This window comes from Gorilla gorilla, chromosome 20, assembly GCF_029281585.2.
Source record: "Gorilla gorilla gorilla isolate KB3781 chromosome 20, NHGRI_mGorGor1-v2.1_pri, whole genome shotgun sequence".
Classification (NCBI taxonomy): Eukaryota; Metazoa; Chordata; class Mammalia; order Primates; family Hominidae; genus Gorilla; species Gorilla gorilla.
In genome coordinates this window covers 5,878,991-5,888,569 of record NC_073244.2, presented here as the reverse complement: position 1 = coordinate 5,888,569, position 9,579 = coordinate 5,878,991, and the positions used below count along the sequence as shown (strand labels likewise).

Sequence of the window (9,579 nt, the reverse complement as noted above, 5' to 3'; positions counted from 1 at the left end):
GGGTTTTAGGGTCAGGGCCCAGGGTTAGGGTGATTTCCAGGAAGTGACCTCACAGTGACTCAAGCTACCACTTACTGTTGATTGTGATGTAATGCCAGCTGAGGCACATGCCTTGGGAGCTAAGTGGTTGCTGCCCTTGACTACTATGAAGACTGGTGTGGGAAGGGTCGCTTTGGATGCACTTGAGCAGGGGTCCCCAATCCCTGAGCCATGGAGCCATAAGGAGCCACACAGCAGGTGAGTGGTGTCGAGTGAGGGAGTGAGGGAAGCTTCGTCTGTATTTACAGCCACTCCCCTTTGCTCACATTCCCGCCTGAGCTCCACCTTCTCAGATGAGCAGCAGCATTAGATTCTCATAGGAGAACGCACCCTGTTGTGAACCGTGCATGTGAGGGATCTAGGTTGCACTGTGCTTATGAGAATCTAATACCTATTGATCTGTCACTTTCTCCCATCACGCTCAGGTGGGACCATCCAGTTTCAGGAAAACAAGCTTAACACGCCCACTGATTCTACATTATGGTGAGTTCTATAATTATTTATTATATATTCCAGTGTAATAATGGAAATGAAGTGCCTAATAAACGTAAATGTGCTTAAATCTTTTGGCCCAGCTCCTACCTCCCGGCAGCCTCGCCAGGCCCAGAACTCTCTCCAGTCAGCCTCTACAGACCAAGCTCATGACTCACAATGGCCTATTGAGGCCCATACCCTACCTCACGGCAGTCTCCGCAGATGAGCCTACTGCCTCACAACAGCCTCCACAGGCACAGCTCCATCGTTACAATGGCCTCTTTAGACCCAGCTCCTGCCTCCCAGCCTTCTCTCCAGGCCCTGAACTTTCTCCGTAAGTTGAGGTAGCTGGGACTGTAGGTATACATGACGATACTTGGCTAATTTTTAAATTGTTTTGCAGACATGGGGTCTCACTTTGTTGGCCAGGCTGCTGTCAAACTAATGGCCTCAAGTGACCCTTCCACCCCTGCCTCCCATCCTCGAGGTATGTGCCACCACAAGGGGCACTTGTTCAATTTTCTAAAAAAAAAATTTCTAAAGTAAGGCTGTGGGATGATGGCAGGAAGATAAAAGAAAAACAGAAGAATAAGTTAAAATGAATTATTCACACATATTCTTTTGACAGCAAGAAGAACTTTTAGTATATACATTCCTTAGAAACAAACAAATGGCAGATAAACAATGTTGTATAGGAACTTCAACACATACTGTACAATATTCCCACTTTGCTGACGTAAGTTATGGAAATTTCGTGGTTTCCTTGAGTGTCGCTACCAGTATTTTGCTTCTCTGATGATTTTTATCAACTTCCTCATCTGTTAACTTCTCTCCAAGGTATGTCATGTCACGACATACTGCCGCTGCACGAACACGGCCAGTGTCTTCCTATTAAACATGAAGAAAGCTTTCCTAATTTCTCTTTTTACTCTCTGTCTTTGTGTTCTGCATTTTCCTTACTTTTATTGTCAGAAACTCCAGAAAGTGAATCGTACTAATTTATCACGATTTGCTTTATTAATTTATACTATGCTTATATGGAATTTTGCCCAACAGACCTCATTACAATTTGGGCCAGGGCCCAGGGTTCGGGTTGTTTTAGGGTCAGGGCCAGGGCCCAGGGCTAGGGGTGTTTTAGGGTCAGGGCCCAGAGTTAGGGTTGTTTTAGGGTCAGGGCCCAGGGTTAGGGTTGTTTAAGGGTCAGGGCCCAGGGTTAGGGTTGTTTTAGGGTCAGGGCCCAGGGTTAGTGTTGTTTTAGGGTCAGGGCCCAGGGTCAGTGTTGTTTTAGGGTCAGGGCCCAGTGTTAGGGTTGTTTTAGGGTCAGGGCCCAGGGTTGTGGTTGTTTTAGGGTCAGGGCCCAGGGTAGGGTTGTTTTAGGGTCAGGACCCACGATTAGATTTTTAGGATCAGGGTCAGGGTCCAGGGTTTGGGTTTTAGGGTAAGGGCCAGGGCCCAGGGTTAGGGTTTTAGGCTCAGGGCCAGGGCCCAGGGTTAGGGTTTTAGGCTCAGGGCTAGGGCCCAGGGTTAGGGATTTAGGATCAGGTTCAGGGCCCAGGGTTAGGGTTTTAGGCTCAGGGCCAGGGCCCAGGGTTAGTGTTTTAGAGTCAGGGCCAGGGCCCAGGGTTAGGGTTGTTTTAGGCTCAGGGCCAGGGCCCATGGTTAGGGTTGTTTTAGGGTCAGGGCCAGGGCCCAGGGTTAGGGTTGTTATAGGGTCAGGGCCAGGGCCCAGGGTTAGGGTTGTTTTAGGGTCAGGACCAGGGCCCAGGGTTAGGGTTGTTTTAGGGTCAGGGCCAGGGCCCAGTGTTAGGTTTGTTTTAGGGTCAGGGCCAGGGCCCAGGGTTAGGTTTGTTTTAGGGTCAGGGCCCAGAGTTTGGGTTTTAGGCTCAGGGCCAGGGCCTCAGGTTAGGGTTTTAGGCTCAGGGCCATGGCCCAGGGTTAGGGTTAATTAAGGGTCAGGGCCAGGGCCCAGGTTTAGGGTTGATTTAGGGTCAGGGCCAGGGCCCAGGTTTAGGTTTGTTGTACGGTCAGGGCCAGGGCCCAGTGTTAGGGTTGTTTCAGGATCAGGGCCCTGAGTTAGGGTTGTTTCAGGGTCAGGGCCCAGGGTTAGGGTTTTTTCAGGGTGAGGGCCCAGGGTTTTGGTTGTTTTAGGGTCAGGGCCCAGGGTTAGGGTTGTTTTAGGGTCAGGGCCCAGGGATAGGGTTGTTTCAGGGTCAGGGACCAGGGTTAGGGTTGTTTCAGGGTCAGGGCCCAGGGTTAGGGTTGTTTCAGGGTCAGGGCCCTGGGTTAGAGTTGTTTCAGGGTCAGGGCCCAGGGTTAGGGTTGTTTTAGGGTCAGGTCCTTGGCGCAGGTTTAGGGTTGATTTAGTGCAAGGGCCAAGGGTTAGGGTTGTTTTAGGGTCTGGCCAGGGCCCAGGGTTAGGGTTGTTTTAGGTCAGGGCCAGGGCCCAGGGATAGGGTTGTTTTAGGGTCAGGGCCAGGGCCCACGTTTAGGGTTGTTTTAGGGTCAGGGCCAGGGCCTAGGGTTAGGCTTGTTTTAGGGTCAGGTCGAGCGCCCACGGTTAGGCTTGTTTTAGGGTCAGGGTCAGGGCCAGGGCCCAGTGTTAGGCTTGTTTTAGCATCAGGGCTAGGGCCCAGGGTTAAGGTTGTTTTAGGGTCAGGACCTGGGCCAAGGGTTAGGCTTGTTTTAGTGCCAGGGCCCAGGGTTAGGCTTGTTTTAGGGTTAGGGCCAGGGCCCAGGGTTAGGCTTGTTGTAGGGTCAGGGCCAGGGCCCAGGGATAGGGTTGTTTTATGGTCAGGGCCAGGGCCAAGGGTTAGGGTTGTTTTAGGGTCAGGGCCAGGGCCCAGGGTTAGGCTTTTTTTAGGTTCAGGGCCAGCGCCCAGGGTTAGGGTTATTTTAGGGTCAGTGCCCTGGGTTAGTGTTGTTTTAGGGTCAGTGCCCAGGGTTAGGGTTTTTTTAGGGTCAGGGCCAGGGCCCAGGGTTAGGGTTGTTTTAGGGTCAGGGCTAGGGCCCAGGTTTAGGCTTGTTTTAGGGTCACTGCCAGGTCCCAGGGTTAGGGTTCTTTTAGGGCCAGGTCCCATGGTTAGGGTTTTACAGTCAGGGCCAGGGCCCACAGTTAGGGTGTTAGGCTCAGCGCAAGGGCCCAGGGTTAGGGTTTTAGGCTCAGGGCCATGTCCCAGGGTTAGGGTTTTAGGGTCAGGGCCTGGGCCCAGGGTTAGGTTTTTACGGTCAGGGCCCAGGGTTAGGGTTTTAGGGTCAGGGCCCAGGGTTAGGGTTTTAGGGTCAGGACCCAGTGTTAGGGTTTTAGGGTCATGGCCCAGGGTTAGGGTTTTAGGGTCAGGGCCCAGGATTTGGGTGATTTCCAGGAAGTGACCTCACAGTGACTCAAGCTACCACTTACTGTTGATTGTGATGAAATGCCAGCTGAGGCACATGCCTTGGGAGCTAAGTGGTTGCTGCCCTTGACTACTATGAAGACTGGTGTGGGAAGGGTCGCTTTGGATGCACTTGAGCAGGGGTCCCCAATCCCTGAGCCATGGAGCCGTAAGGAGCCACACAGCAGGTGAGTGGTGTCGAGTGAGGGAGTGAGGGAAGCTTCGTCTGTATTTACAGCCACTCCCCTTTGCTCACATTCCCACCTGAGCTCCACCTTCTCAGATGAGCAGCAGCATTAGATTCTCATAGGAGAACGCACCCTGTTGTGAACCGTGCATGTGAGGGATCTAGGTTGCGCTGTGCTTATGAGAATCTAATACCTATTGATCTGTCACTTTCTCCCATCACGCTCAGGTGGGACCATCCAGTTTCAGGAAAACAAGCTTAACACGCCCACTGATTCTACATTATGGTGAGTTCTATAATTATTTTATTATATATTCCAGTGTAATAATGGAAATGAAGTGCCTAATAAACGTAAATGTGCTTAAATCTTTTGGCCCAGCTCCTACCTCCCGGCAGCCTCGCCAGGCCCAGAACTCTCTCCAGTCAGCCTCTACAGACCAAGCTCATGACTCACAATGGCCTATTGAGGCCCATACCCTACCTCACGGCAGTCTCCGCAGATGAGCCTACTGCCTCACAACAGCCTCCACAGGCACAGCTCCATCGTTACAATGGCCTCTTTAGACCCAGCTCCTGCCTCCCAGCCTTCTCTCCAGGCCCTGAACTTTCTCCGTAAGTTGAGGTAGCTGGGACTGTAGGTATACATGACGATACTTGGCTAATTTTTAAATTGTTTTGCAGACATGGGGTCTCACTTTGTTGGCCAGGCTGCTGTCAAACTAATGGCCTCAAGTGACCCTTCCACCCCTGCCTCCCATCCTCGAGGTATGTGCCACCACAAGGGGCACTTGTTCAATTTTCTAAAGAAAAAATTTCTAAAGTAAGGCTGTGGGATGATGGCAGGAAGATAAAAGAAAAACAGAAGAATAAGTTAAAATGACTTATTCACACATATTCTTTTGACAGCAAGAAGAACTCTTAGTATATACATTCCTTACAAACAAACAAACGGCAGATAAACAATGTTGTATAGGAACTTCAACACACACTGTACAATCTTCCCACTTTGCTGACATAAGTTATGGAAATTTCGTGGTTTCCTTGAGTGTCGCTACCAGTATTTTGCTTCTCTGATGATTTTTATCAACTTCCTCATCTGTTAACTTCTCTCCAAAGTATGTCATGTCACGACATACTGCCGCTGCACGAACACGGCCAGTGTCTTCCTATTAAACATGTAGAATGCTTTCCTAATTTCTCTTTTTACTCTCTGTCTTTGTGTTCTGCATTTTCCTTACTTTTATTGTCAGAAACTCCAGAAAGTCAATCGTACTAATTTATCACGATTTGCTTTATTAATTTATACTATGCTTATATGGAATTTTGCCCAACAGACCTCATTACAATTTGGGCCAGGGCCCAGGGTTAGGGTTGTTTTAGGGTCAGGGCCAGGGCCCAGGGTTAGGGTTGTTTTAGGGTCAGGGCCAGGGCCCAGGGCTAGGGGCGTTTTAGGGTCAGGGCCAGGGCCCAAATTTAGGGTTGTTTTAGGGTCAGGGCCCAGGGTTAGGGTTTTAGGCTCAGGGCCAGGGCCCAGGGTTAGGGATTTAGGCTCAGGGCCAGGGCCCAGGGTTAGGGTTTTAGGCTCAGGGCCAGGGCCCAGGGTTAGGGATTTAGGCTCAGGGCCAGGGCCCAGGGTTATGGTTTTAGGCTCAGGGCCAGGGCCCAGGGTTAGGGTTTTAGGCTCAGGGCCAGGGCCCAGGGTTAGGGTTTTAGGGTCAGGGCCAGGGCCCAGGGTTAGGGTTTTAGGGTCAGGGCCAGGGCCCAGGGTTAGGGTTTTAGGCTCGAGGCCAGGGCCCAGGGTTAGGGTTTTAGGGTCAGGGCCAGGGCCCAGGGTTAGGGTTTTAGGCTCAGGGCCAGGGCCCAGGGTTAGGGTTTTAGGATCAATGCCATGGCCCAGGGTTAGGGATTTAGGGTCAGGTCCAGGGCCCAGGGTTAGTGTTTTAGGGTTAGGGCCAGTGCCCATTGTTAGGGTTTTAGGGTCAGGGCCTGGGCCCAGGGTTAGGGTTTTAGGGTCAGGGCCAGGGCCCAGGGTTAGGGTTTTAGGGTCAGGGCCAGGGCCCAGGGTTAGGGTTTTAGGGTCAGGGCCTTGGCCCAGGGTTAGGTTTTTAGGGTCAGGGCCCAGGGTTCGGGTTTTAGGGTCAGGTCCCAGGGTTAGGGTTTTAGGGTCAGGGCCCAGGGTTAGGGTTTTAGGGTCATGGCCCAGGGTTAGGGTTTTTGGGTCAGGGCCCAGGGTTAGGGTGATTTCCAGGAAGTGACCTCACAGTGACTCAGGCTACCACTTACTGTTGATTGTGATGAAATGCCAGCTGAGGCACATGCCTTGGGAGCTAATTGGTTGCTGCCCTTGACTACTATGAAGACTGGTGTGGGAAGGGTCGCTTCGGATGCACTTGAGCAGGGGTCCCCAACCCCTGAGCCATGGAGCCGTAAGGAGCCACACAGCAGGTGAGTGGTGTCGAGTGAGGGAGTGAGGGAAGCTTCGTCTGTATTTACAGCCACTCCCCTTTGCTCACATTCCCGCCTGAGCTCCACCTTCTCAGATGAGCAGCAGCATTAGATTCTCATAGGAGAACGCACCCTGTTGTGAACCGTGCATGTGAGGGATCTAGGTTGCGCTGTGCTTATGAGAATCTAATACCTATTGATCTGTCACTTTCTCCCATCACGCTCAGGTGGGACCATCCAGTTTCAGGAAAACAAGCTTAACACGCCCACTGATTCTACATTATGGTGAGTTCTATAATTATTTTATTATATATTCCAGTGTAATAATGGAAATGAAGTGCCTAATCAACGTAAATGTGCTTAAATCTTTTGGCCCAGCTCCTACCTCCCGGCAGCCTCGCCAGGCCCAGAACTCTCTCCAGTCAGCCTCTACAGACCAAGCTCATGACTCACAATGGCCTATTGAGGCCCATACCCTACCTCACGGCAGTCTCCGCAGATGAGCCTACTGCCTCACAACAGCCTCCACAGGCACAGCTCCATCGTTACAATGGCCTCTTTAGACCCAGCTCCTGCCGCCCAGCCTTCTCTCCAGGCCCTGAACTTTCTCCGTAAGTTGAGGTAGCTGGGACTGTAGGTATACATGACGATACTTGGCTAATTTTTAAATTGTTTTGCAGACATGGGGTCTCACTTTGTTGGCCAGGCTGGTGTCAAACTAATGGCCTCAAGTGACCCTTCCACCCCTGCCTCCCATCCTCGAGGTATGTGCCACCACAAGGGGCACTTGTTCAATTTTCTAAAGAAAAAATTTCTAAAGTAAGGCTGTGGATGATGGCAGGAAGATAAAAGAAAAACAGAAGAATAAGTTAAAATGACTTATTCACACATATTCTTTTGACAGCAAGAAGAACTCTTAGTATATACATTCCTTACAAACAAACAAACGGCAGATAAACAATGTTGTATAGGAACTTCAACACACACTGTACAATCTTCCCACTTTGCTGACATAAGTTATGGAAATTTCGTGGTTTACTTGAGTGTCGCTACCAGTATTTTGCTTCTCTTATGATTTTTATCAACTTCCTCATCTGTTAACTTCTCTCCAAAGTATGTCATGTCGTGACATACTGCCGCTGCAGGAACACGGCCACTGTCTTCCTATTAAACATGTAGAATGCTTTCCTAATTTCTCTTTTTACTCTCTGTCTTTGTGTTCTGCATTTTCCTTACTTTTATTCTCAGAAACTCCAGAAATCAATCGTACTAATTTATCACGATTTGCTTTATTAATTTATACTATGCTTATATGGAATTTTGCCCAACAGACCTCATTACAATTTGGGCCAGGGCCCAGGGTTAGGGTTGTTTTAGGGTCAGGGCCAGGGCCCAGGGTTAGGGTTGTTTTAGGGCCAGGGGCAGGGCCAGGGTTAGGCTTGTTTTAGGGACAAGGCTCGGGCCCAGGTTTAGGGTTGTTTTAGGGTCAGGGCCAGGGCCCAGTGTTAGGGTTGTTTTAGGGTCAGGACGCAGGGTTAGGGTTGTTTTAGAGTCAGGGCCCAGGGTTAGTGTTGTTTTAGGGTGAGGGCCCAGGGTTGGGTTTGTTTTAGGGTCAGGGCCAGGGCCCAGGGTTATGGTGATTTTAGGGTCAGTGCCCAGGGTTAGGGTTGTTTTAGGGTCAGTGCCCAGGGTTAGGGTTGTTTTAGGTCATGGCCAGGGCCCAGGGATAGGGTTGTTTTAGGGTCAGGGCCAGGGCCCAGGGTTAGGGTTGTTTTAGGGACAGGGTCAGGGCCCAGGGTTAGGCTTGTTTTAGGGTCATGTCCTGGGCCCACGGTTAGGCTTGTTTTAGAGTCAGGGCCAGGGCTCAGGATTAGGCTTGTTTTAGGGTCAAGGACAGTGCCCAGTGTTAGGGTTGTTTTAGGGTCAGGACCTGGGCCCAGTGTTAGGCTTGTTTTAGTTCCAGGGCCCAGGTTTAGGGTTGTTTTAGGTCAGGGCCAGGGCCCAGCGTTAGGGTTGTTTTACGGTCAGGGCCAGGGCCCAGGGTTAGGCTTGTTTTAGGGTCAGGGCCAGGTCCCAGGGTTAGGCTTGTTTTAGGGTCAGGGCCAGGGCCCAGGGTTAGGCTTGTTTTAGGGTCAGGGACAGGGCCCAGGGTTAGGGTTGTTTTAGGGTCTGGGCCAGGGCCCAGGATTAGGCTTGTTTTAGGGTCAGGGCCAGGGCCCAGGGTTAGGCTTGTTTTAGGGTCAGGGCCAGGGCCCAGGGTTAGGCTTGTTTTAGGGTCAGGGCCAGGGCCCAGGGATAGGGTTGTTTTAGGGTCAAGGCCAGGGCCCAGGGTTAGGGTTGTTTTAGGGTCAGGGCCAGGGCACAGGGTTAGGCTTGTTTTAGGGTCAGGGCCAGGGCCCAGGGTTAGGGTTGTTTTAGGGTCAGGGCCAGGGCCCAGGGTTAGGCCTGTTTTAGGGTCAGGGACAGGGCCCAGGGTTAGGGTTGTTTTAGGGTCAGGGCCAGGGCCCAGGGTTAGGTTTGTTTTAGTGTCAGGGCCAGGGCCCAGCGTTAGGCTTGTTTTAGGTTCAGGGCCAGGGCCCAGGGTTAGGGTTGTTTTAGGGTCAGGGCCAGGGCCCAGGGTTAGGGTTGTTTTAGGGTCAGGTCCTGGCCCCAGGGTTAGGCTTGTTTTAGTGCCAGGGCCCAGGGTTAGGGTTGTTTTAGGGTCAGGGCCAGGGCCCAGGTTTACGGTTGTTTTAAGTCAGGGCCAGGGCCCAGGGTTAGGGTTGTTTTAGGTCAGGGCCAGGTCCCAGGGTTAGGCTTGTTTTAGGGTCAGGGCCAGGGCCCAGGGTTAGGGTTGTTTTAGGTCATGGCCAGGGCCCAGGGTTAGGGTTGTTTTAGGTCAGGGCCAGGTCCCAGGGTTGGGGTTGTTTTAGGGTCAGGGCCCAGGATTAGAATTGTTTTAGGGTTAGTGCCCATGGTTGGGTTTATTTTAGGGTCAGGGTCAGGGCCCAGGGTTAGGTTTGTTTTAGGGTCAGGGTCAGGGCCCAGGGTTAGGGTTGTTTTAGGGTCAGGGCCAGGGCCCAG

At 51.6% G+C, this 9,579-nt stretch overlaps 1 long non-coding RNA gene across 1 annotated transcript; it reads left to right on the top strand.

Moving 5' to 3' along the window:
* The first annotated feature begins 382 nt into the window (after positions 1-382).
* LOC134757748 (uncharacterized) lies at positions 383-7,533 on the top strand. Its single transcript, XR_010132166.1, has 6 exons — positions 383-522; positions 615-847; positions 4,300-4,357; positions 4,451-4,683; positions 6,744-6,801; positions 6,895-7,533. It is a non-coding gene; the product is annotated as an uncharacterized lncRNA (long non-coding RNA).
* The last annotated feature ends 2,046 nt before the right edge of the window (positions 7,534-9,579 follow it).